General features: G+C 39.8%; 1 protein-coding gene across 1 annotated transcript in view; it reads right to left on the minus strand.

The window, feature by feature from the left end:
* The window catches only part of LOC128636274 (cytoskeleton-associated protein 5-A), an 825,907-nt gene extending 807,162 nt beyond the window's left edge, over positions 1–18,745 (minus strand). Inside the window, exon 1 of the mRNA XM_053689308.1 lies at positions 18,597–18,745. The gene's annotated coding sequence lies outside the window, so the exon portion shown is untranslated. The remainder of the gene's footprint in view (positions 1–18,596) is intronic.
* Positions 18,746–27,148: the final 8,403 nt, after the last annotated feature.

The raw sequence follows: 27,148 nt of genomic DNA on the forward strand, positions 1-27,148 counted from the left end.
GAGTGAGCCCAAACTTCTGGATTTCTTGGGTTGTTTTTTTTCTTGCTCCACACCAGGTTGGGCTTCCCGGTAACACCAGGGCATTTCAGATTTGGTTGTGGAAGAGCTCCTCTGTGTCTACTCTTGATCAAACGAAAGGAGCAAAAAATGCACCATAGGACATCCATTAGCTCTAGATTTCTTATCCTGGGGTAGAAAGGCCCCTTTCCGCCAGTGACAGTAGAAATTATGGAATCCAGGCCTGGCCCAAATAAGGACTTTCCCTTAAAGGCCAAAGACAGTAGCCTGGACTTGAAAATCATGTCCGCTGACCAAGACTTTAGTCAGAGTCCTACTAGCTAGCACAGCAAATCCAGAGTTCTTGGCATTGAGACAGATTTGAATAATGGCGTCACAAATTAAGGAATTGTCAGACTTTTAGGGCCTGAATGTGGTCTTCGATAGCCTCCAAAGAGGATTCTACTGAAATTAGTTCAGAAAAAGGTATCACAACAAAAGTTGGTAGCTCCAGCCACAGCAGCAATACCTAAAGCAGGTTGGAATAGCAAGCCTCCCTCCCTCAGATACCCTTCCTATCTATAGGGTCCTTAAAAAGATGTGCTATCTTCCAGATGGATAGCAGTGCATTTAGTCAGAGTGGAAATGGCTCCATCTAATTTAGGGGCCTTAGTCTACACCTCAAAATTGCTTTTCAGAACAGGAAACATTCTCTTAAATCTTGAAGGGGAAAGGGGACACCAGGTTCTTCCCACTCCTTGGATATAATATCCGCTGCCAATGAAGGTACAGGAAACACTTTAGGGGTTTTCAACTTAGGTTTAAATACCATATCCAATTTATGTACCGGTTTTTCCTCTGGAGGTACTGAGAGTCCACAACCCTTACTATTAGGAATCAATACACAAGCTGTAGAGTCCAAAAATTTCGGAAGGAGAAAAAAAAAAATGCACAAAGCAATCCATTTATCAGGAACTACCGACTGTAGAACCATTATACCGAAAGATCAAAAAAAAGATAGAATTTAGTAAAAGTATGCAACAACCAGGTAGCAGCCTTCCAAATCTGTTCTACAGAAGCCTCATTTTTAAAAGTCCAGCAACTTGAAACAGAACGAGTAGAATGAACAGTGATTCAGTTAGGCGGTTGCTGACCCGCCTTCCAAGTCAGCCATACCTATTATGCTACTCAACCAAAAGGACAAGGGAACAGAAGTAGCCTTGTGACCCCTCTTACAGAATATAAAAGAAATAAACTGGAAGCATGTATATAGAATTTCAAACCCCAAAAACACATCTAAATGATGTAAAAAGACTCTTCTTTGAAGACTTTGGATTACGACATAGGGATTGAACAACCATTTCACGGTTAATATTTTCCACAGAAACCACTTTGGGCAGAAAGCCAAACCGTACGCAAAACTGCCTTACCCTGATGAAAGATCAAATATTGAGGGTCAGAAGTGCAGACAATTTAGAATTCTCACTAAATAGATTGCCAAAAGAGAAAAAAACCACCACAACTTTCCAAGATAGTATCTTAATTATGAACTGATTCAAATGGAGATTGTAAAGCCTTGAGAACCAGATTGGGATTCCAAGGGGGTAAGATGGCTTAATTACTGGCCTAATCCTAACAAACGCATTAAATGTCAGGTAGCAGAGCTAACCTATGTAAAATAACTGAAAGGGCACAAATCTGACCCTTAATAAAACTGTCCGACAGGCCCTTGTCTAAACCTTCATGAAGGGATTTTAAAATCCTAGTTCTCACTGAATGCAATGAAAAATCATGCCTAGAACACCAAGAAAGGTACACCTTCCATAACTTGTAATAGAGCCATCTAGTAATAGGCTTACAAGCCTGAAGTAAAGTATCAATGACAGAATCAGAAAAGACTCTGAGCCAAGATCAAGTGTTCAATCTCCATGCAGTTAGGTTGAGAGAGACTGGAGATTGTGATAAAAGACCAGCACCTGCGGGGGCGGAGCTAGCCAGCCTAGGAGATGGCCGCGGCTTAAGTGAGCTCCTGAGCCCTATCTGGCTGAGTGGCATTAAAAAGCCTAATCGAGGTGGGATAAAGTCACCCAGCAAAGTGGATTGGGCTAACTACTGCTCAGATAGCCTAATATGAAGCTGATGGACGGATCGTGATCGCAACTGGGGCGATAATACTACGCTACGCCTAGGCCCTGATCCACGCTAGATTTTGCGAACACCACACTCCGGACTCCAGAAGAACTACCCTGACCTGAAGCGGAGGTAAGCTAAAGGCGAAAGAGGCAGACAACAGGCCGTTTTTCCAATTGTACCTAGGAGTCCGGTAAGAATCGCAAAAGCTCCGGGGCGGAGCGCGCCATCTTTATAACTGCAGAGGCTTAATGGCTGCAAGCAAACACGCAGTCACCATCACCCTACCACACCACTCCACTATCATGAAAACATAACTAAGGGGACAAACATCCCATCATTGCAAGACTTGAGCAAAGATGCTATAAAGGCAAACATCGCAAGAAAAAGAGCAGGATAGGCATGAAAGGGGGAAGACATCGTGCAACATACTTTTTGCTAAGCCAGCATGGGAGACAGAAGGAATTAATCTAGAGGTAGGCCTTGGGTGATACACGTTATATCATATAAAAGTCTGAGTGCTCATGCAGCCACACCATATTCAACCAGTCCAGCAAACATAATTCAGCAGTTTTTTTGTTTCTTGACATATGCATTAGAAGAGTGCATAACTTTCATAACCTCCGTGCTCTGGTGAATTCAAAATAAGAGATATACAGACTTTCTAACCACGCAGCACTGGCTTCTAGCTTGTGGGAAATATCATCATGTCTCCTAAAAAAATTGGTAGAAAAGGGACAGTACCTAAGCAAAAAAGCCACCCCACACCCTCTGTAAACGATTTTTTCAAAACAGCAGAAACCAAGTCTGTCACACTCAATCCTTCAGAAGAACAAGACTCTGTAAATGCATACTCCTCTTCTGAGTCTGAATCTGAATCAATAGCAGATGCTGTCACAGTACCCAAAGCCTTATTTGAGTCACTACCCTCGAAAAAAGATTTCTCTACCCTGATTCTGCAGGTAAAGCAATGCATTAAAGATGAAATAAATGACCTAAAAAAGGAACTGTCAGATATTGGTCATAGAGTGGAGGTAGTGGAAGACACACAAGACACTCATGCGACAGCACTGTTAGATCTGCATAAGCTCATATATAAGCAAAATGATGTAATTCATGACTTAGAGGAAAAAATAGACGACGCAGAAAATAGGAGCAGGAGGCACAATATTAGAATCAGAGGGATACCTGAATCTATACCTGCATCTGGCCTGGAGCAGTACCTACAAGATCTCTTTAATTTCCTTATGCAAACAGAGTCACCTCAGATGATAGATATTGACAGGGCGCATAGAGCACTTCGTCCCAAGCCCCCGGACTCACAGCCTCCCAGGGATGTGATAGTACGTATTACCAATTTTCAGGTCAAGGAAGAGATCATGAAATCATCCCGAGAAAAGCAATCTATCACGTACGAAAACGCAAATATTCAGATGTTTGCAGATCTTTCGCAAAGAACTCTAACCAAACGCAAAGAGCTCAAACCTCTTACCTTGTTGCTCAGGAAAATGAACATTCCTTATAGATGGGGTTTCCCCTTCCATCTAATAATCATATGGCAGGGGAGGAGATTGGTCTGCACTACTCCAGGGGACATCCACAAAATCTGCAAAGAGCTAGACATCCCTACACCAGTGCTGGAAGAATCCCTGGGAACACAGGATCAGCAAAACAAAGAGTCTAGCATGGTCCAGCTACCTCAGAGGAAAATCTGGCAGCAAGTACAAAAGAAGAGGTCTCGCAGAATGACTATAGGCAGTCAAAATCCGGAGTCTGAAAAGGGATGAGCGCACTGAAGCTGACTGTATCCTTTTCTCCTTTGTTGCAACGATTTCTCTGCATTGTTGTTTCTTTTTTTTCTCTCCTTTCCCCTAGGTCTGACTCCTGAAGGACGTTCATTGGTTAACAGTTGGACTGTAGTTCAGGGCCACCAACCCTTCAGTATCAATATTTGTTATGAATATCCTGTTCATGCCTTACTGATTGCAATGTTTTGTTCTTAAATTGTAAACTCAATGTGCTCAGCCAGTTGGGAGATAATCTCCCTAGTAGTTTAGATGTTTTTCGTAACTCTTCCACTTTTTGGAAGAAGAATGTGGTTTTTTGTTTTGTTTTATGTTCATGTACTTAATTTTATTGTTGTCAATTTTATTGTATTGTCTAGCCCAGTGTGCCCGGATCTGTTATCAGGAGAACTTGGTAAGTTGCTACCACTACATTACCCATCACTACACATAGAAAACCATGACGAATAGGGAGGGTCAACAACAACAAGAACTGGTCATTATCACCCAAAACACGAAAGGTTTAAACTGCCCAAATAAACGTAGGATGGCAATAATTGATCTGCAGAGAAGGGGGGGGCACATCCTCATGCTTCAGGAGACACATTTCAAATCTAAACATATCCCCAAATACTTCTCCTCTAGCTATCCACAGCATTACCACAGCACAAACGCCGCTAAAAAAACAAATGGGGTCAGTATATTAATACACAAAAACATATCATTCACTAAAACTCATGTAGAATGTGATAGAGAAGGGAGATTTTTATGCATCACAGGGCTCCTATTTGGCAAACCAGTTACATTAGCTAATGTGTATGCCCCCAATAAATTTCAGAGCAAATTTATCAACACGATCACCAATTCTATAGTTACGCATGCTAAAGGTTCTCTGATTATTGCAGGAGACCTCAACGTCCCCCTTAACCCCAAGATTGACTGCTCTAACCCAGACACACGACAAAAAACTTCTAACATGCATAGTATTTGGCAAAATCTCAAATTGTTAGGTGTACACGACACCTGGAGATATTTACACCCTCAGAAAAGAGATTTTACTTTCTTTTCGAGTCCAAATAAATGTTATTCAAGACTGGACTATGTTCTGGTAGACCATCTGGCCCTGTCATACATTAAAACTGCGGATATCTCACACACTACTTGGTCCGATCACTCATTAGTTTCTTGCAGGCTGGCGTGGCCTTCGGCTCCCTTGAAATCCTTTCAATGGAGACTAGATGAGTCTTTACTAGTGGGGAAAAATCAGGTAAAAAAGCTGGCCAAACATATAAAATCTTATTTCATTCTAAATAATACACCAGATGTTCAAATCCCGACCATCTGGGAAGCTCATAAAAGCACAATTAGAGGAGAACTAATTAAAACAAAGGCACTTATAACAAAGAAAAGGAGGGAACAACTCACCTTACTAGCCAAGGACATATCTAACCTTGACTACCTACATAAACAATCTCCGGATAACGTTCTAGTTTTAGAAGAGCTGACCTCTAAAAGAGATCAATTAAATAAGCTACTTCAGATAAACGCACAAAAGCAGCTATTATCCTTCCAACAAACATTTTATAGGGAAGGGAATAAACCCGGAAAGTGGTTGGCTCGGGCTTTAAAAAAAAGACAACAGCAAACATATGTCCACTCGATTAAAACTGACACAGGTAAACATGTTGAAGACACTCACAAAATAGCTGAAGAATTTAAAAAATACTACCACAGATTATACAATTTATTCCCAGACAGGTCAGACCACACTCATCGCCATAAATGTCAGCAATACTTAGATCAAGTTCAAATCCCGAAACTTAGTGCAGAACAAAAAGATGCTTTAAGTCAACCTTTCAACATTAAAGAGGTATTAGAAGCTATTAACACCCTAAAACCAAAAAAAGCACCAGGCCCTGACGGATTCTCTAGCCTCTACTACAAGACATTCTCTAAGTATTTGGCCCCCTATCTAACTTCTTTGTTTAATTACATAACAGACATTTCAGCCTTCCCAGACACCATGTTACAAGCTAATATATCAGTCCTGGAAAAAGCGGGTAAGGACCCAGACAAGCCGGCCAATTTCAGACCTATCTCTTTGCTCAATACCGACCTGAAGCTATACGCCAAAATATTAGCGACCCGAATTAACAAGTTTCTCCCACAATTAATACACCAAGACCAGGCGGGCTTCGTGCCCACAAGGGAGGCGAAGGACAACACTGTAAAAGTACTCAATCTCATAGACTACGTTTCTCAGACTGAGCTCCCCGCACTGTTCCTCTCTACTGACGCCGAAAAGGCTTTCGACAGACTGGACTGGACCTTTTTACAGGAGACACTGAGACGATTCGACTTCCCAGCACAGTTTATCCACAAAATTATGGCCTTATACACTAACCCAACTGCTCAGGTGAGAGTGAACGGGACGCTATCAGAAGCGTTTGAGATACGAAATGGCTCCAGACAGGGTTGTCCCCTATCCCCTTTATTGTTTATCCTTTCATTAGAACCCCTAGCAATCAAACTTAGAGCAAACTCTCGCATCACAGGTATACACATAGGAGACAATCATCACAAATTAGCCATATACGCCGACGACTTATTAATGACACTAACTGATCCCCTCACATCTATTACTCATGCAATGACAGAACTAGAACACTTTGGCATGGTTTCTAACTTCTCGGTCAACATGTCCAAGTCCGAATTCTTACCGATAGGGATCCCGAAGAAGATACTAGATGAAATCACAGCGCTGTGCCCTTTGAAAGTACAACCCAAGTATCTTAAATACTTGGGCACTTATTTAACACCCGATAAATCTTCCACGCGTAAACATAATTACGGAGAGCTGATCACAGAGTTCCACTCTCTGACCTCCTCCTGGTTATTAAAAAACATTTCCTGGCTAGGCAGAATACAAGCCGCCAAAATGGTATTGTTACCTAAAGCACTCTATATCCTACAAACTGTACCCATCCAACATATCTCCACGGAGATTAATATTTTACAAAAAATCATGAATGACTACATATGGCGACGCAGGCCGCCACGTATTAATAAAAGTACGATTTACAAATTACCAGCACAGGGAGGCCTAGGTGTACCACATCTCAGCTCATACAAACTGGCCATTTCCCTTCAAAGAGTCATTGATTGGTGCAAACCGGAGGGCGCACAGCATAAAGGATGGGTACAGATAGAAACCCACTTAGCTGACACGCATTATATGGGCAATAAATGCTGGAATCTTACAGCTTTAAAAAACCCTAATATCTCAAAATCCTGTATCACTAATGAAACATGGAGGGACTGGTTACTAGTCCTTAAAATGTTCCCAAAAATATCCACAAAATGCTCCCCACTCACAAATTTACTAATAAACCCTGAATTCCCCCCAGGCCTTCAAAATGTAAAGAACTTAGACACCTCGCCTTCTTCTTACGTACAGATACACTCACTTTTAAACAATGGCAAGCTAAAAACAAAACAGCAAATAGATCCAATGTCGGTTCCTTTCTTTGCCTCTTGGTTTAATTACCACCAAGCTAGACACTTTATTATATCACATAGATGCAAAGCTGACTTCTTACGACCCCCAACACAGTTTGAGCAAGCGTGCATAAAGGAGTCAAAACCCCTCAGATCAGTCTCATCACTATACAGATTAGTTTTGGAGAATAGATTTCCAAAGCTACCTTCATACACAACGGGGTGGGATAGAGAGCTGGACACAAACACTTCACATAAGGATTGGCTTGATAGATTTAAAAGGCTAACGCGGTCTGCACATTCTTCAGGGGCGAAAGAAACCAATATAAAAATATGTATGAGGTGGTATTTAACACCGGCAAGACTCAAACACATATATAAAACAAACTCAGGCACCTGTTGGAGAGGTTGTGAGCAGGTGGGGCATATGAAACATATTTGGTGGGACTGCATACCCATTAAGACCTTCTGGGTAGAAATTTTCAACAATATCAACCAGGTCCTACACACACAACTAAACCCAAATGTGGAGGTCACTCTGCTTCAACATATACCTCAAATAACATGTAAGATACGTAGGCAGTTATTCCAAATTATGATAAATACAGCAAAACAGATGATCCCCAGATACTGGAAGTCCTCCAAAACCCCTGATATTAATGATTGGAAGAGATTAGTTAGCAAAGATTTGATGTTGGAAAGGTTTCATTACTTGCAAGTGGGTAATTTAGACTTCTTTGAAGATATGCTCTTTTTATGGGAGTCTTTCCAACATGGGCACAACTGAGAATAACCCCCTTTTTTTTTTAGACACAATTATGGATATAAATGGAATTTAGCTTTCGGTCGGGGCACACTGGGTTCACTTATTACTATTTATTTATTTATTTAATTTTTATTTACTGTTGTTATATTTCCTTATTTTCCTGTATTTTTTTTGATAAAAACTGTTCGCATCTTATTTTATTGCGCACAGCTGAGGCGCATACAATTTGCAATGTTATAAAAGGTCATCTGTCAATAAGCACAGTCCTACATCTTAGAAACACAGGCTCCCTATACTGTATGCATTTCTAGAAACTTTCATTAAGTGGGATAGCTAAAGACTTAAGCTCAGATGAAAAGAGACAATTGCACATGGACTGCATTTTGACCTGCTGAAGGCCTTTGTAACTTTAGGTCACGGGCGTATAAGTGCCACAGCTGTCCTTAAAGATATACTGTAGTTACGCTGTTTTCTTTCTTTATTCTTTTGGATTTTGTTTGTTTTACACTCTGTTGATGTGAAAATTTAATAAAAATTGAATATATAAAAAAAAAAAAAGACCAGCACCTGCATGAGCAAGTCTTGTCTAAGTGGAAGGCGCCATGGAGCAGCACAGGACATCCTGAATAGGTCTGCATACCAACTTAGTTGAGACCAAGCTGGAGCTATAAAGATTGCTGAAACGCCCTCCTGTTTAAGACTAGCAATCACTCAGGGGAGAAGTACAAAACACACCACACTAGTTGCACAAGCATACCCCTCACACTAAACTGAACCCCACAGGTACATTGTAAGTGAAACCTCTGTCAAATGACCAGGACCTTCAGAAAGAAGGAACACTTTCCTAAATCCTTCTCTTCCAGTAACTATCCATTGAAGGAATAAAAATCTGAAATTCTTCATTTTAGCGACATCTCTATCCATACTCTCTCCTTGTCAAGACAAGGAAATATTGGGAGGGAAGAGGAAGTAGGAGGGATTATTAAAACAATGGTATAGGGTGTCTTTGCCTCTTCCTAGTGGCCAGGTGATTTAATTCAACAATAAGGATCATGGACTCTCACCACCATTAGAAAAAAGTAAATAGTTTTGATACTTGGAGTGTGCCCCCCCCACTTAGACATTTTCAAGTAAACAGCCTGTCTTTAGAAAGAGTTGTGTAAAAAAAAAAAAATTAAATTAAAATAAAACATAAATACAACCTCACTACTTATTTTCAATTATATTTCAAATAAAAAGACTTGAAAAGGGACAGTAAACACTTACCTTTGAAATATAATAGCTCCCATCGTATTGTTTCGAATTCTGAGTTAAAATGTCCATCCAGACCGTTAATGTCCCCCCCCCCAAACTCGGCCCCCAAGGAAATTTCAGTACCTTAATTACATATGCCCCTCTAGTAAACGACTCGCAAATCAGTTTACCTTTCCATGCACGGACAGTTGAGCTTGTGTGATCATATCGGATCACACATGACGCGCCAAATTTGCACATGCGCGACGTCTAAGGGGAATGAAAAATCCGGAACCATTAGATAAAAACCTGTTTTTTTTTGTTTTGTTTTTTACGGACATTGAAGAAAAGTACACAGGGTATCAAAGTAGCGTTTATTTTATAGCAATCTAAAAATTAGTGTAGATAAAATTTAGAATGAGAATTATATTGATTTTTAAACAAAGTCCAATTATAGTAAGGGGATTTTAAATATATTAAGACTATATGTAAATACACTGGAGGCGCAACTGGTGGAGCAGGAAGTTGAACTCTACAGACAGAGTCTGCTGCTGAATGCGCTCCCTCTGCTCATCAGGTAATTAAGATCAGGAAATTCATTGCGGTGCACATGCGCATTGACGTGCAAGTAGCGTTCATATGTCACTGCGTGATGACAGTTGAAAGCCTTGTGAACGAGCAGAGGTATTAAAAAAAAAAAAAAAATTGGATGATGAAGAAGGTAAAGGGAGGAGGAGTTGGGGGCCATTTTTTAGACATATTTAGATGATTACATTACCGATATTTATGGCTGATGATCTGCTTCACTATTGGGGGTATGTGAATAATGGTTGATTCGTTATGTATTTTTTGAATAAATAGAGTTTAGTGGCGTTTACTGTCCCTTTAAAGCTAAAATACAACCAGTGCTGCATTACAAACACAGAGAGGAAACAAAGAAATGGAAACAAACTATCAACATTGGACATAAAGTCTATGGCAATAAAAACAATTCCACTGTTTAACAAGCTGCTGCTTTGTAGACTGTAGTGTTCTCCAAACAAATGTTCACTGTACAGATATCAAACTACAGCCATTACAAACCTGATATCCAGCTCATATATAGCAGGCATCAGGCACTGAGCACTACCCCACTTGTAAACACAGACTGAAAGCACTTTTCAGGAACAGGTGGTGATAAACATAGGAGTATAATGTAACAGTTTAATGATACAATTCCTGCAATCATCACTTTGGGCTCGATTTATCAAGCCGTTCACCCCCTACAATTGCAGGTTCTCACAAGTTCAGACCGCTGCTTCCTAACCTCTTAGGTGGAGAATTTCAATCTCATGATATCCAAATGTTGAAGCACTTGAAAGTCATGAAGCATAGCTGTAAAAAGAGGACTAGAAAGTATCACCTGAACATCTATGTAATAAAGGAAAACATTTTACCTCAAAATGTCCTAAGTGTTCACACCGCACTGTAAAAAGACTTTAAGCAGCCAATCAGGATACTAGTCACAGGACTTGCAAGGGCGTGTGCATTTGGCATGTGCAGGCACAGTCATGTTATTTTCCTATTCAGTTTAATAAGGTTTACTACGAAAATCTCAAGAAATCACAGCAAAGCAATGCATGACCTAAGCACTGGTAATGGACATACCTGAAGTTAGTCAGTTTCGTTATTCATTATTTAAAACCTAATAGGGACTTCAATGTTAAATAAAATCAAAGAAAAAAAAATATAAAAAAAAAAATAAGCTCTGTGACTTCTGGTGGGCGGCAGACCAAGATGGCCACCGATTCATACTGCTCTTTGAGTTACCTCTGCGTATAGAAGATCTGTGGCAGAATCTCAAGCCATCCAGTCCTCCCTTGGCAATAAGTGTGTCCGGGAAACTACTGGGATCAGGACGTTACAACTCCTGGCTACCGAGAAGGCATAAAAAGATAAAATTAAGCATCCAGGCTCTTCAACCATGCTCACTCTGGCGATAAGCAAAATGGAACACATGACCTTGTCCCTCCTGGAAATTTTTACACAAGGCTTGACTCCTTGGCAGCATCTATGAGAGTACTCAGAGTGAAGCGAGAGCAATTCAAGTAACTGACCCTCCTAGCACTTCTGCTTGGCCGACCAAGTCTCATCAGAACTTGTTGTCAACTAACCTGCAAGTAAGTGAGGGTTTCTTAGTGAAGATCCCGGCAAAATAACACCAGCAGCGGATCTATGCCTCACAGTTAGCCTATCGCAGTCAGAGGGTCAGATCGCTTTGGAGGCAATTATAGAGGGTGAAACGGATCTATCGCACCAGAGGCAATTCCCTCTACACGGTTTGGAGGAGACCAATTGCGTTTTAAAAGGATGGACACGCATTGTTAATATGAAGCTGCAGGATCCTCTTTATCGAATGACAAGCTAGCCCTGGAGATTAACTGCTTCCTTGCCAACGTACCGCTACACTCAGCCTGCAGCATGGGATTGAACAGTACTAGCATCCCTTCAGAGTATAGTGTAGAGGTGTGGATCCCCTGCGGTTGCCGTCTTCCGCAAACACGCCAGGCTCACAGCCTGCAGAAAGCTAGTGGAGCCTTACCCATCTTCTATATGTGCCTGCTGTATTGCCAGCTTGCCTCCAATCGTTGTGGAGTCGGCTAATCAGATTGTGACTTTGGCTCCCGCTCACATGTAGACCTTGCGGTCCCCTCCTGTTCATTTTGGAAGGAACTGTACTGGAGACTGCCTATTTTTAGTTTTAGCCCTGTTGGCCTTTATTGTTTAATTATTAAACTTGTTTATTTTTCACATATCATGCCGAGAATGGCGTCCTAGGTGACCTGCTACTGGTAACTTTCACTTGCATAAGTCACATATTACCTCCATGATTGACTGGACAGCTTTTTCAAATTGTTCTATGTTTTCAGATTTTCTTTTACTAATGTTCATTGCCATGAGGTAATAGGGGGTCCCTTTCCAAGTATGTTTTATGTAATGCTCTGGTATGATCTGCCCTACACCCCCTGTTGCAATATTCAGTTCTCACTTGCTTAGCAGGTATATAGGTCCACCACAGGTATGATAATCTGACTGATTTTGCTGAGAACTTGCGAGTTACACCGCCATCTTCCCACTATAACTGCACAGGTCAACGTAATAACACTGATGCCCTCCTAATTATTTTCTCAAATTTGTAATTGTTTGAAGGGTTAGTGTCTTTGTAACACTCTCAGAACCATAGCTATTTCTCCCATATCAGCCTGGAATACAAATACTCACACCATACTTTTATGTGGGTCACTCTACCTCTTTCAAACCTTTTAAGTAATCTATAGATAAATTTGCTTGAGGCTACCATGTGTCTGATTGGGAATTTGACATTATTATCATACTATGCAATGGTATAACATATGCTCCCTACACTATCTCAAATGATTCATATGGTATTAGCTAACCTAACTATATATTCTCAGTATAACATTGGTCATAACAATGGTCATGGGTATGGTTTATCTCGGTAATTAGTATTTCCTGGAGCCTACAGGTCTCTATGTTTTGTAACTATCTGTATTCAAGTCTACAGTGGTGCCACTTTAACCTTTGAATGCCGTTATATTCCGTCATAATTACACTGAGCTTTAAAGCCGTTATGACGGAATAGAACGTCATAGCTAACGGCTGTCCTGAAGCCTTCTGTGCTTCTAGGATTTGATCGCGGTCCGGAGGGCGTTCCTAGGGTTGTAGGGATGCCCCCCAGATGCGATCCAATTATTTAAATCTCGCGACCGTATGCACGATCGCGTGGTTTCAATTTGTCTACATTGGAACAGTTGTTCCGATGTAGGCACTTTAACCCAGTCATGAAAGGGTTAAATCACACTAATTAGCTAACTCTTGTTATGCTCTAACACGCTCCTGAATTTATAACTGGCTCTATCGTACAGGATAAAATGCAGTGTTGTGCTACACAACTCGTTATATTCCACATAAGCTTTAAAATTAACCTTTATTCGATATAACTGTTCTGGACGGCTAGTATTGTCACTTTTTCCTTGATTGTTTAATATTAATATTCTTTTGAGCCATCCTAAATTTGTTTTTAGCAGTCATATGTTTGACTTCATATAATGATCATGCCTAGTGGATAGTATTGGCATTCGAACTGGGGCATCACCCGTTCAGTTAACAGGTCTGGAGCTGATGGGAACCCCCCTAGTGCAATTTCTAACCCCATTATACAACACTCAGTTTTTTCTTCCCCGACTACCAATACTGGTTGGGATGGTTATGAAGATAATGATGCTTTGTTTTATTGTTTTGTTATATCCTCAATACATGAATTACTCCATATTATAACATTGCCCTAATTTCAAACTTGTAGATTTTCTTTGTTTTTTTCTGATAGCAACTATGCCACTACTGATATTGTATCAATATTCAACACGTTGTGCTCACTTCATACTATGAATTGTAATGTTGCTATAACTCTACTTGTCAATGTGTGTACTTTATTAACTGTACTTTTTCTTCAATAAAAAAAAAAAAAAAAGTGACTACTACCCAACCCTAGACTGAGCGGAATCCAAAGACACAAAAGTTACAACCCTAACTTGGGGATAAGACACATCAGGATCCCCCTGAATGCACTGCCCCTATTCACTCACAGGTGATAATGGCAAAATATATAGATCATATAAACATCTTTCCTATTAAAAGAAGACTGTCATTTAGTGACTACTACCCAAGTATACCCTAGAGCAGAGCTTTCAAAACTTTTCATGTTGTTGACACTTTTTAGACTGACATTTTGCGACATAGTAATTCAGTTGTACTAGCAAACAGGAGGTTAAACTAACTTGTTTTAAGAGATATGGACAAATACATAAATTTTATAATAACGAAATGTATTTACAAGTAACAGTATGTAAGTGTATGTGCAAGAATTAAAAAAAAAAAAAAAGTTTCCCACCACCAATAGCTACTTACTATTTTAATGGGATGTATGAGGTTGATGGGATGAAAATAGTTTCTGAATATTTAGTTGAATATTAGATAAAGATTGTGACAGACCCCTCTGTCAGTACTGGAAGGGTTAACTTTGTGAAACTATTTTCTGAAAACAGGTTTCCTGACATCAGCTATTGTTTACTGTAATTAAGTTTAAGTGATAAGCGTTCACATTGTTTAATCAGACTGCCAGGTGTCAAGAAGGACTCCCTTGTTTTCTTGTGTTTGTTTATTTGGTTCAGTAATGCAATTCTTATGTATCCTGTAAAAGGGCGTCTTCCCTCTAATGTACCATCTTCTTCCAACCCCCCATCTGGTCTCCTAGGGAGTGTCAACCAGAAATTAACTGGGTTCGTGTGTTGCTGATCCCGTATTCAGGGCATCTTTCATCTGGTATTAACCCTTGATATCCGGGTTATACCATAACAGATACTCGCATTTCATCATCAAGCATTTTTAAGCTTCCACTTCCTATCCATATATCAAGAACAGGAACAGCAATGCACTACTGGGAGCTAGCTTCCAAAAAAAAAAAAAACACACTGATTTCTGCACAGTGTTTAAGCTGCTGCCCTCAGAGCTCTGAGAGACCGACTGACTACTGCCCGCGCTGCAAGCACACTGCTGTCCCACTCGCTGACTACACGTGCAGTCACGAGCCGATTGAGGAGACTGCACATGCAGTCAGGAGCCAATGTGTCGCCAATGGGAATAGTTTCAATTCCCGCTTAGCTGCGCCAATAGGTTAAGAAGATATGTTACCCACTAGGTATCAATTACGTGTCAACTACGTGATATGCATAGCAGGCAGACTGAAAGTCGGAAACCAAAAAAAAAAAAAAATTTTTTAAAAGAATTTTAAAAAAATTGTGCTGAACCAGGGGACACACTAATGTGTCACGACAGTTTAGAAAGCACAGCCCTAGAGTCTAGACCAGTGATGGCGAACCTTGGCACTCCAGATGTTTCAGAACTACATTCCCCATGATGCTTAGGCACTCTGCAGTCAAGCATCATGGGAAATGTAGTTCTTAAACATCTGGAGTGCCAAGGTTCGCCATCACTTAACTAAACAAAATCCAATTACTTCAAAGTTAGGAACCCCTCAAAAGCCCCCGGAACACACTGCCCCTATCTACTCTCACAAGTCATGATGCATAAACACATTATAAAAACACCTGCCCTATAAAAACTAGCCATTATGTCACCAAGTGACTACTACCCAAGTAAACCCCAGACTTAGCAGAAGCCAAGGACACCAAAGTTCGGACCCTAACTTGGGGATAAGACCTCTCAGGATCCCCTTGAATGCACTGCCTGTATCCACTCTCAGGCGATAATGGCAAATACATACGTCAAACACCAGCCATATAAGAACTAGGCTTTGTGTCACTTAGTGACTTCTAGCTAAATATACCCCAGACTAAGCAGAATCCAGTGACACCAAAAATAGGACCCTAACTTGGCAAAAGAACCCAAGTGCCTCCTAAACACACTGACCCTAGTCACTCACAAGGTGATAAGTCTAGTTTTTATAGGGCAGATGTTTATACGACTTAGGTATTTGCCATTCACCTATGAGAGTGAATAGGGGCAGTGCATTCAGGGGGCTATTGTGGGGTCCTATCCCCAAGTTAGGGTCCTAACTGATATAATTTGATTCTGCTCAGTGTGGGGTATGCTTGGGTAGTAGTCACTTAGGGCTCGATCAATCAAAGGCGGTGCAATCCGATGCCAGAATTTAACACTGCACACAAGCGCTATTATGTGCTCGCGTGCAATCCTGCCCCCTGCCTGCGCACAGCCAATCACGTGCGGGCAGGAGCTGTCAATCACCTCAATCGAACAAGAACAGGGAAATTTAAAAATTCTACACCTAAGAGGTGGAGAAAGTAGGGAAGTGTGACTTCAAGTTCTCTTGAGAACCTGCAGTCATAGGGGGGGTGAGGGCTTGATAAATCAAGCCCTAAGTGATTATTTTTTTACATTTTAGTTTAACATGGAAATCCCAATTAAAATTTGAAAAAATAAATAACGAAAAAAAGGGTCTTACTTCAGGTGGGTTGCTGATGGCCCATCTCCCCCAACTTGCAGCTGGACAGCACCTGAAGTATTCGCGTTACCAGAACACTTAGCCTGGTGAGCTGAAGAAATTGTGAAGTAAAATATATTCCCCTTTTTACAAAGATGCTCAGGTGATCTTTTCATGTCAGCTTTTTACAGTTATGCTGCATCACACTGAAGTAACTTAGCATATGAGCATTATGCCCCTTTGAAGTGAAGGTCCATTTTGATTAATTAGTGCCCGGTTTTTAATAAACTGATTAAAAACAAGGACACTTGAATTCATCAAAATTGACATCTCATTGTTTTCAAAAACTTACCTTTTAATCCTGAATGCCACTCCAGCGATTCCCCCGGCCGTCGGAAGCCTCTGCAGACGCCAAAAATGACAAATCAGGCTTCCTCCAATGACAGCTCCCCCCCCCCGGGGGGGAATCTTGGCCTGATGCAACACTGATTGGAGGAAGCCGGATTCGTCATTTTGGACCCGCAAAGACAGCTTGCGACGGGCGAAGGAAGTGCTGGAGCGGCTGCCAAGATTAAAAGGTAAGTTTTTGAAGAAAACAGTGAAATGTCAATTTTGATTAATTAAAGTGCCCTTGTTTTTAATCGGTTTATTAAAAAACGGGCACTAGTTCCTCAAAATGAACCTTCACTTTAATCACAGGCAGAGCTGAGGTTTTAGCAAACCTGTAAACAAGATTACTTCAGTTACCGACCTCAGTCATGTGAAAATATAAATAGATTATGCACAGTTTTTTCCAGCCTCGGGATTACCCTTAAAGGGACATTAAACCTAAACTTTTTTTTTCATGATTCAGGTAGAGGATTCAGTTTTAAACAACATTCCAGATTCCTTCTATCATCTAATTTGCTTCATCCTTTAGATATCCTTTATTGAAGAAATAGCAATGTACACTGGTGATCCACAAGAGGCATCTATGTGCAGCCACCAATCAGCAGTTACTGAGCCTATCTAGATATGCTTTTCCCCAAAGGATAACAAAATAATGAAGCAAATAAGATAATAGGAGTATATTAGACAATTGTTTAAAATTGCATGTCCTTTCTAAATCATGAAAGAAAAAAAATATGGGTTTCATGTCCCTTTAAAACAATGCAGATCCAGCAGCTCAGCAGGAACCTCACATGCATGTATTGCTAGTGAGTGTCATTAGTGTAATGCCTACTGTAATGACTCTGATGTGACAACTTGCACAGTGTGACTAATGTTCTCTTACACCTGAGATGTCAGCCTCAGTACGGAGGGGAGGGCACACTATACTGGCATTGCACTGCCTACTACACCTGTACACACAAGCATTATAGAGGCATCCTATAGCCTATTGCTCAGCATTACAGACACCGCTTCTGGGGCTCCCGTTACCTCCACAGCAGAAGGGTCCTCTACCAGAAGCCTCTCCCACTTAAGCCACCTGACACAAAAGGTTCGGCCGCATAGATACTACCGGGGAATCACACCGTTATGCATCAGGGTGTAACATCCAATGAAATAAAGGGCAGAACAATGGTCACGCCCCTTCCTGATTCGGCAGCCAATCACACAGGCGCTGCGATGTCCAAGATACCGCGATAGTACCCGGCCCGACTCATAAGACTCCAATATTTAACTACTCCGGGTAAAACTATGTCTGTACCTACCAAGAAATCTAATTAAAGAGTTAACAAGAATGTGTACAGCAATCTGGTTATATTAGTTTATATAACAAATCATTAAAATAATACTTTACTCATATTCACCATTTTTTATTTATACAATTTAACAAATATTTAGAGAAATGTTTAGACACCAATGTCATTAAAACAAAAAGTTAAATAAATATGCTTTTCTTTGCCATAAAGTATCAAAATTATCAGATTTTTTTAAAAAAATAGTATTTGTTACACTGACAAAGTTAATTTACTACAGTTGCTTTTACATTATTATTCCATCAACAATTGTATCTTTTTTTTAAAATAAAAATTGATCGTATTTGACACAACAGTCTCAATAGTTTAAATGTCCTGGTTAAATATTTCTCTCAATAATTCACCTCATGATTATAATATGGTGGTTATTGTGCACTTGCTTTTCACGCTCCCGGATACCGTGTAAAGAAGAAAGAGAATAGTACCTTAAACGCTTCTTTAGCGAACCTTCTCCGAGTATGAAACCCGTCTCTTTTTTTGGCAGAGAAAGTAGCAGTTCTGATCACGTGGATCTCCGTAGCCAATCAGCAGCTTGTCAATGAATTGTAAAAGTGCGCGCCCTAAATTTGAAAAACCGGTGTTTCCACGAGTGGTTGTAAAAATTTGACACAACTCCGCCCATCAGCATACGTCATCGGCTGCAAATTCCGAAGGCGGCCATCGCATTTGGAAACGCGAAGTGCGCATGCGTACGCCTAGGACAGCGCTTTTGCCATTTTTCAAACCACTTATTAGTTACATTGTTATTCAATGCAAGCAAATTATTTAAAACGTACAGATCTCTGAATTATTGTATGAAACTACATAGATATTAGTGACAACATGCATTATTGCCATCAGACAGACAAGAGGTTTATAGCTGTAGTTCCATCACAGTACTATTGGGAATGCATTGGGCATCTACAGAGTATACCCCCTGGTTTCAATAAGTCTAATGCCCCTATCTCTTATATAGGCAGGGCAATAGCAGCTAATGTATCGCAGGAATGGTATCAATTGCCATGTCATGGGAGATCAGGTGTAGGCAGACAGCACATACCTCCCAAAATTTCCAAATTCAAAAGTGTGATATGTGGTGTGCAGGAACAGGGATGGGGTCTGGGGAGTGGTTTAAAAAATCATGAGACCATTATAATATAAATTAAATTCTAAATACATATAAAGGATATCCTGTAAATCCTGTGTCATAAATATATACAGTCATATGAAAAAGAAATTACCCTCTTTGATTTATATGGTTTTATGTATCAGGACATAATAACAATCAACTGGTCCTTAGCAAGTCTTAAAGGGACACTAAACCCACATTTTTTCTTTCATGATTCAGATAGAGCATGCAATTTTAAACAACTTTCTAATGTACTCCTATTATCAATTTTCTTCGTTCTCTTGCTATCTTTATTTGAAAAAGAAGGAACAGCACTTGTTTATTGGTGCTGTCCAATCAGCAATGAAAACCCAGGTTGTTCACCAAAAATGGACCAGCATCTAAACTTACATTCTTGCTTTTCAAATAAACATACCAAGAGAATGAAGAAAATTTGATAATAGGAGTAAATTAGAAAGTTGCTTAAAATTGCATGCTCTAGGAGAGAGGTTACGGAGGAGGAGCTAAGCGCACGCTGGAGAGTGCTGGCTCAGAGAACTCAAGTCCCTAAGCCTTGGCGGAGCTTTTCCCGCGCCTCACCCCAAGCACCTGGGTAGCTACTTGGACAATTTGCTACATCGATGCCGGAACCTAGACAGTGGGAAACCTAACCACTGCACTGACAACGGTCAGATTAAAAAATAATTTATATCCCCTAACAGAACATTGTAAGACACGGGGGTTTTCTTTTTTCTACCTCAAAACATATTTCCCCTTGCTGTTCTACCCCCTCTCTCACCGCTGCTGCGTGAGAGGGGGACAGGATTAAAACAGACTCTATAAAGATATTCCCCGGAGTTATGACCACAGGTCGCCTACATTCCTAAAGGCATAACTAGGCGGAAAGCCTATAAACAACACCGGCTAATGTCTTCCAGTAAGCCTCTGAGATCCTGTTGAGGTGCTCCCAGAGAACCCTTATTCAAACTGCTGAGAAGCAGAACCGAGGGGAGAGGAAACAAAAAGCTAACGCTTAATTATAATAGCCCTCAAAATGAGCAGAATAGCCTGAGGTCTCACAAATTCAGCAGAACTTACCGGAGCCATATCATTGAGCCAGGTCCGGAGATCGGAGACGTCATCTGAGGGAGCCGCAGCGCATCTGCTGAGGCGTAGGAGACGTCGACGGGAACAGTCGGCATAGTGCGACTTGGTTATCGCTACATGTAAGACACTGTGATTGTCCTTTCCGTCGGCAACGACTTCAACTTCACCCTGCTCGTCTCCCCTCCTCTCCCACCGTTGCTGCGTGAGAGGAGGCGAGGAGATTGCTTCAGAGCCCAGAATTTTGGGTGAACACTGGCTCGAGATAAGTGGCTTTTCTTTCTCTTCTCACGGTACCCACCATACAGAGGAAAAGGGTGCCGGGTTGAATTCAAGAGGCTAGTGTCAGTAAGAACCGCTACATAAAAATTACTGGCACAACTTTCCCATGTATATAAGTACAAAGGAACAGAATCGCTGGGGGTAAAGTATTGGTGTGTTTTCCTTTTCTTGTGGTCCATTAGAAACCACTGCAATCAGCTTTTTCAAGTGGTATCTCTATAATGCCCCTTACAGCAGAATAACTTTTAAGGAAGATCTAATATATAATAACATTGGACAAAATTATGGTGGCTGTAATACAATATTAACATAGCCATCTAGAAAGGAGAGACGTTTTTTGCTAAAGTAATACCTTCTATGTTTGTGCAAAATTTGCAACTAATTCTTTTTTCCTTTTGGCAGACCCTTTCACTTCTGGGACTAAATAGAGCTTAAAGGGACAGTCTACACCCCTATTAAGCGTCGCTTATACTGTTTATTTATCGATGATAGTGCTAACTCACCCGCTCTAATCTTTATCTGTTGATTGTAAAACCGACATCTCTGAAACTAAAAGTTTATTTTCAGCCGTTATAAATGGCCGCCAAACTCCTCCCATCCACTTCTCCTTCTAAATTTTTCGGACCTTCTCTATGTAATCCATGCTCATGCACGGTCAGACACATACGTCACATGCGTGTTAATACGCATGCCCGAATATACAAAAGTGACGTGAAAGCAAAAATCCGTCTGCGCTTCACGTTTTCTATTCCCCTTATAGTTTTTTGGTTCCGACGCTAGACGCGTCCTTGTGATTCATCAATCGTTCCGGTTTTTTAGTTCCACAGCGTGTGCGCATGCGCAAAACGACGAAAGCGCGATCAAGTTTTTCCATCCGTGATCTATTTTTGATTGGATGGTTTCAATCAAGAGGCTGGATGATCTAATATTAGGAGGGGCATGGCGGCCATTTACAAGGAAGAAACACTGATTTTGGGATATGAATAAGTCCGGTGGTGAATCACTATGGTCACTGAAGTGGGGTGAGTTTGAACTATCGGCAGTAGATATAAAATATAAGTGACGCTTAATAGGGGTGTAGACTGTCCCTTTAAGATTGTTTGATGCATGGTAAATGTATTTAGCTGTCTTCTTCTTTTTTTTCTAGCTGTAAAGTTAGGACAGCATAAGTTTTTTATAAAACGACAACTGCAAATTGAGACTTGCAATACATACTGATACATTATAGCAAATTTTACTTATACTTTGTTTTATACCGATTATAACAGTGGCAATGCAAGTTTAGAACAAGTACAAATTTCTGCAAAAATTACAGATCAAGATCCTATGCAATAGAGGCTATTTATAGATAAATTTAGGGCATAAGCCTTTTGATTTCAGCCAATTACATACATCATTTCTAACATTGTATTTGTAATAGGAATCATTGCTGTATAAAAATAAGAGATATTGTGTATATAACTTCAACTTGCTAAGTTATGGATAGCCTCAGAGTGTTAATGTGGCAGAGAAAAAGGGGGAAAAATAATTAGATTTATTAATCTCTCCTAAGTATATTTTCAGGCACAAATTAGTAAGGGAAAGGAAAATTTGCAGAAACCAGAAGGAACATTTAAAGGGAGGAGTGAAGAGCTATAAAGAAAATTGCTCTATGTGAGCATAAAATAGATTTTTGTATGAAATCACCAAAGTAAAAAATAGCTTAAGGTTCATCTAAGGAAGGGTGATGCAACATTGGTAACTTGCCAAACTTATCTAATTATCTATTTGCAAACACTCCTGTGGTACAGAAAAATTATTAGGATATTGTGGTTAAGTTTCTTCAAGGTTGACTAATAGGATTAATAAAAGGATTTGTATGTTATGAAATATAAGCCACGGTTGTAAAAAGTGTCAGAGTAGGGTTTATATTCTGTTAAAAAAGCGTTTCAAATAATTTTTTAAGAAATAGGTAAAATATCATATTCCTGTGTTTATCTCATTAGCTAACTGAACCTTGTCAAGCAAAGCCAAGATAAGGGTTATTTATAACAGGTTGGCTAATAAGATCAGAATAGGAAGGTCAGTATCTCAACTCTGTAAAAAGCAAAGTTCATAACTGATCTACTCCAGGCTCGTTTATCTAACATTAGGCAGAACTTTAATAACACATGGCTTAACACAGTAACAATAACAGGAGACCTAAAGCTTATCCCATTCGGCCGGACTGGGATACCTAATTACAACAGAGAAATAGAAGGTTCCTCTTTTAAAAACTGTAAAGGATTCAGACCTAACATAAGCAGGGGGCAGGTGGGATTTTCTCCTTAGGCAAGTTCTTTAAAGTTTAAAAACATGGGCTCTCTGGCTGACGTGGGGACTCCCATACACAGAATTTATACTTAACACGTTATTAATCTAAGTTGCACCTCCCCACCATCACTTCCTCACTCCCTTACCTTCACTCCATGATTAAATTCACTGAACTCCTCACTTTTTTTTTTTTCTCTCCTTTACCTTCTCCTTTCCCTAACACGGTATAAGCGGATCACTACCCAGATTTTTTTTTTACGACACATGGACAAATTCCTTCACAGTCACTCCCGGACTCCTCCGCCAGCCATGGCAGCAAAACTAAGAAAGAAAAAAAATAAAAACACTACAGAGACGGTTACTGAGCCACAGCTAACCCCCATTAATATTCCAGTTATGAATGAACCCTTCAATATGCAGGCACTAGTAACAAGTATTGCAGAAGCCTTAAACCCCAAATGTGATGCCCTCAGGGTAGAGATCAAACAAGAGATCACACTGCTGTCTCAAGAACTGAGTCATTTTACCAGCAGAATTAATGAAGTAGAACAAAGGGTATCTGATCTCAAGGACCTTACTATTACTCATAGCATAAGCATAGAATCCACTGCAGCTACCATATCTAAAATGCAAACAAAAATTGAAGATTTAGAAAACAGGGCCAGAAGAAACAATATCCGTATCACTGGATTACCAGACGGAAAACAACCCGAGAATTTAAATTTATTTATCACTGACACCCTAGTTCAGCTACTCAAGATACCCCCCAGTAATTCTCAAATAGTGGTAGAAAGGGCCCATAGAATAGGGAAGACACAGGCTGATTATAACAGAGGCAATAATAGACCTAGGCCTGTAATAGCCAAATTGCTTACTTTTAATGATAAAGTAACACTTCTCCAATACTTCCGCAAGAATCAGCCTATTATGTTCAAAGAGAGCAAGATTCTCCTATTCCAAGATTATTCAGGAGAAATCTTGCTCCAATTTGTTCTAAATTCATTCAGCAGGGCTATCAGGCCCTAATCAACTATCCCTCTAAATTGAAGGTTTTTGTTAAGGGAGAAGTCTACTTGTTTGAAAATGCACAAGATGCAGAAAAATTATTGAACCAATTAAATGTTAGTGAATAAACCAAGCAGTCATTAGATAATTAATATCACTTTTTGACATTTTTTCTTTAAGCAAAAAGGATGTCAGGGAAATTGATTCAGAATATTAAAGGGAAATTTGTTTCTGGGGCTTTTTTTTTTCTTTCTTTTTCCCCTTTGCCCCCTCCCCCGCACCAGTATTACTTATTTATTAAGCAAAATAAATGGCAAATTTTAAAATTGTATCCTGGAATGTAGGAGGTATTACTACTCCTATAAAGAGGAAATCATTTATTACTCAATTGAGGAAAATGAAGACAGATATAGCTTTCCTTCAGGAAACGCATCTTAAGCCAGAGGAGGTATTAAAATTAAAAACTTCATGGGTCAAGGAGGTAATTGCCTCATCAGGACAGGGAAGAAAGAGAGGAGTAGCCATTTTAGTGGGGAAAAGGATCAACGCAGAAATACTGCATGCCGGAGTGGATCCGGAGGGGAGATCAGTGATCCTAAAAATAAAAATTAATAATCGTATGTTTACTATGTGCAATGTTTATGCGCCTAATACTCTTGAACCAGACTTTTGGAATCAATTGCAGACTGAGATACTCTCTATATTGGAAGGCAACCTTATCCTCGCTGGAGACTTCAATATGGCTCCACAGTGCCCATTGGATAGGCTGAGACAAAATACAAAACAAAAAAAGCATAAAAAAGACAATCTGGAAACTAAACTTTTTACTAAGCTTATGCAAAATCTGGGCATTAAGGATATATGGAGGATGCAAAATCCCGATGTTAGAGAATACACTTGCTTATCCAAAGCTCATAAAACGTTATCAAGAATAGATCTGTTTTTGATAGACGAAAGATTGTGTACACTCGAGATTAAAGCAGATATACTTCCTATATGTTTATCTGATCATGGGCCGATTACCTTAGATCTTCACGATAGGCAGCATAAGTTTAAACTGAATCGTTTTTTTTCCCCCCACTTACTTAGCCTCAGATATGAAATTTAAGAGCTGGTTGAGAACCAAGTTCAATGACTATGATTTCTGCAACTCAGAGTATAGAGATCGTCCTGCCATATTTTGGGAGGCAGCGAAGGCGGTAATAAGAGGTGAAATTATAGCCTATATGGCTACATTAAATAAAAAAATGAAACAAAGAGAAAAGGAATTAACTAATGCAATAATAAATGCATATAGCAGATTTCTCCTCGACCAAAACTCATCTAACTGGGCTAAGTATAATAGAGCAAAAAGCAATAAAGATGATTTTTTGCTATATAAAGAAACTCAGAATGAATTAAAATTGCATTCTAAACTTTATAAATATGGTAATAAATCTGGGAAACTCCTAGCTAAACTGGTCAAAAGTGAAAAAAAAACCTTGCTAATTGAAAAATTAGTTTTAGGGAAGAAGGAAGTAATTGAACAAAAGGAAATAGCAGAAGAATTGGAAAAATACTACCAAGAAATATATTCCCCTAGATAATCTGACCCAGTCCAAGTGGAAGACTTCTGTAGCAAAATATCAGTTCCCAAGATATCTACTGATATAGCCGAATCATCTTAATGCTCGCAACATCTTGAAGGCATTAAAATAGGAAACTACGAGATAAAGTTAGCTTTATATGCAGACGATATCCTTATATATTTATCAAATAGCAAAACCAACCTTCCTAAATTATTACAAATTATTGGTCAGTTTGGCTCCTTCTCGGGTTACAAAGTGAATACCACGAAGTCGGAACTGTTTTGGCTTAGGAAAAATATTTCCTCCCCTAGCAATACCCCCTTCCGTTTAGTAAAAGATTTGTTCAAGTATCTGGGTATTAATATCCCGAGTGACCCTAAAGATCTATACAAGCTTAATATCTCACCAATTATACTAACATTTAGAGAAAAGCTCAGAAACTGGGAGAGTCTGCCACTCTCTATCTCTGGACGGATAGCATTATTCAAGATGGTTCTTCTCCCTAAATTGCTTTACGTTCTACAAAGTACAGCAATAATGCTCCTAGAAAAAGATATACGGCTAATAAACAGCCTGCTTAGGAAGTGTATGTGGCAAAAAACCAGACCTAGGATTGCATTGAATAAATTAACATCTTCAAAAATCTATGGGGGCTTTGCACTACCAGATTTAAGGCTGTATAATCTGGCTTTTTTGGCACGAATTGCAGCCGATTGGATTCTCTCTAAGGATTATGTTTTGAACAATAAACTTGAAGAGAAAATCTGTTATCCATATTTACCCAGAGCTCTATTACACTGTGAACCCAAAGAGTGGCCAATTAACATTAGAGTACTTAAAATGTTCCTTAATCCTCTGAAGGCCTGGAAGAGAATAGGGAAGATCCTGGATATAAACTGTCAGGTATCACAATACTTACCCCTAATAGGCAATCCTGAATTCCAGGCAGGCCTGGACTCACCTGTGATTAAAAATTGGCATACCTTAGGATTAGATAGACTTATATATTTTGTGGATCAAGAGAGAAAATGTATCAAAACATTTGATGATTTAAAAATTAACTTCAACCTCTCAAATAAGGAGTTTTTTTTGCGTATTTACAAACAAGACATTATATTACAGATATGATGCGGACAGCAAAGTGGCGATGGGATTTAGGCAGTTTAGAGGGATGGCTTGTTTTGGTAAAGAATGGGTTGACATCAATCACCCCATATCACCCCATGCTACCATCTTTTGGGGGATGAAAAAGGGAAACATCTCCTTGAAAAATTAGCCCAGGACTGGAATCTAGTTTTGGCGCAAGATCATATTGATAGCCAACTCATAAAAACATCCATTTGCAGAGTATCCCAGGCTACAATTTCAGCTACCTGGAGGGAGGCCCTTTTAAAACTTATCCATAGATATTATTATACTCCTGAAAAAGCATTTAAGCTTAAGAATCCAAATTTTGATAAATGTCCTAAATGCTCCATGAAGGCTGCAAATTTGAGACACATGATCTGGGACTGCCCTTTGATTAAACAGTCCTGGTACAAAATGGAATTTTGGGCAAAGATGTCACTTAAAATCTCCCCTCTGGACCTATCATTAACCCAGGTTATATTTTGCTTAAATAATCAAGAAGAACACTTGC

The sequence above is a fragment of the Bombina bombina genome, chromosome 7 (assembly GCF_027579735.1).
Source record: "Bombina bombina isolate aBomBom1 chromosome 7, aBomBom1.pri, whole genome shotgun sequence".
Classification (NCBI taxonomy): domain Eukaryota; kingdom Metazoa; phylum Chordata; class Amphibia; order Anura; family Bombinatoridae; genus Bombina; species Bombina bombina.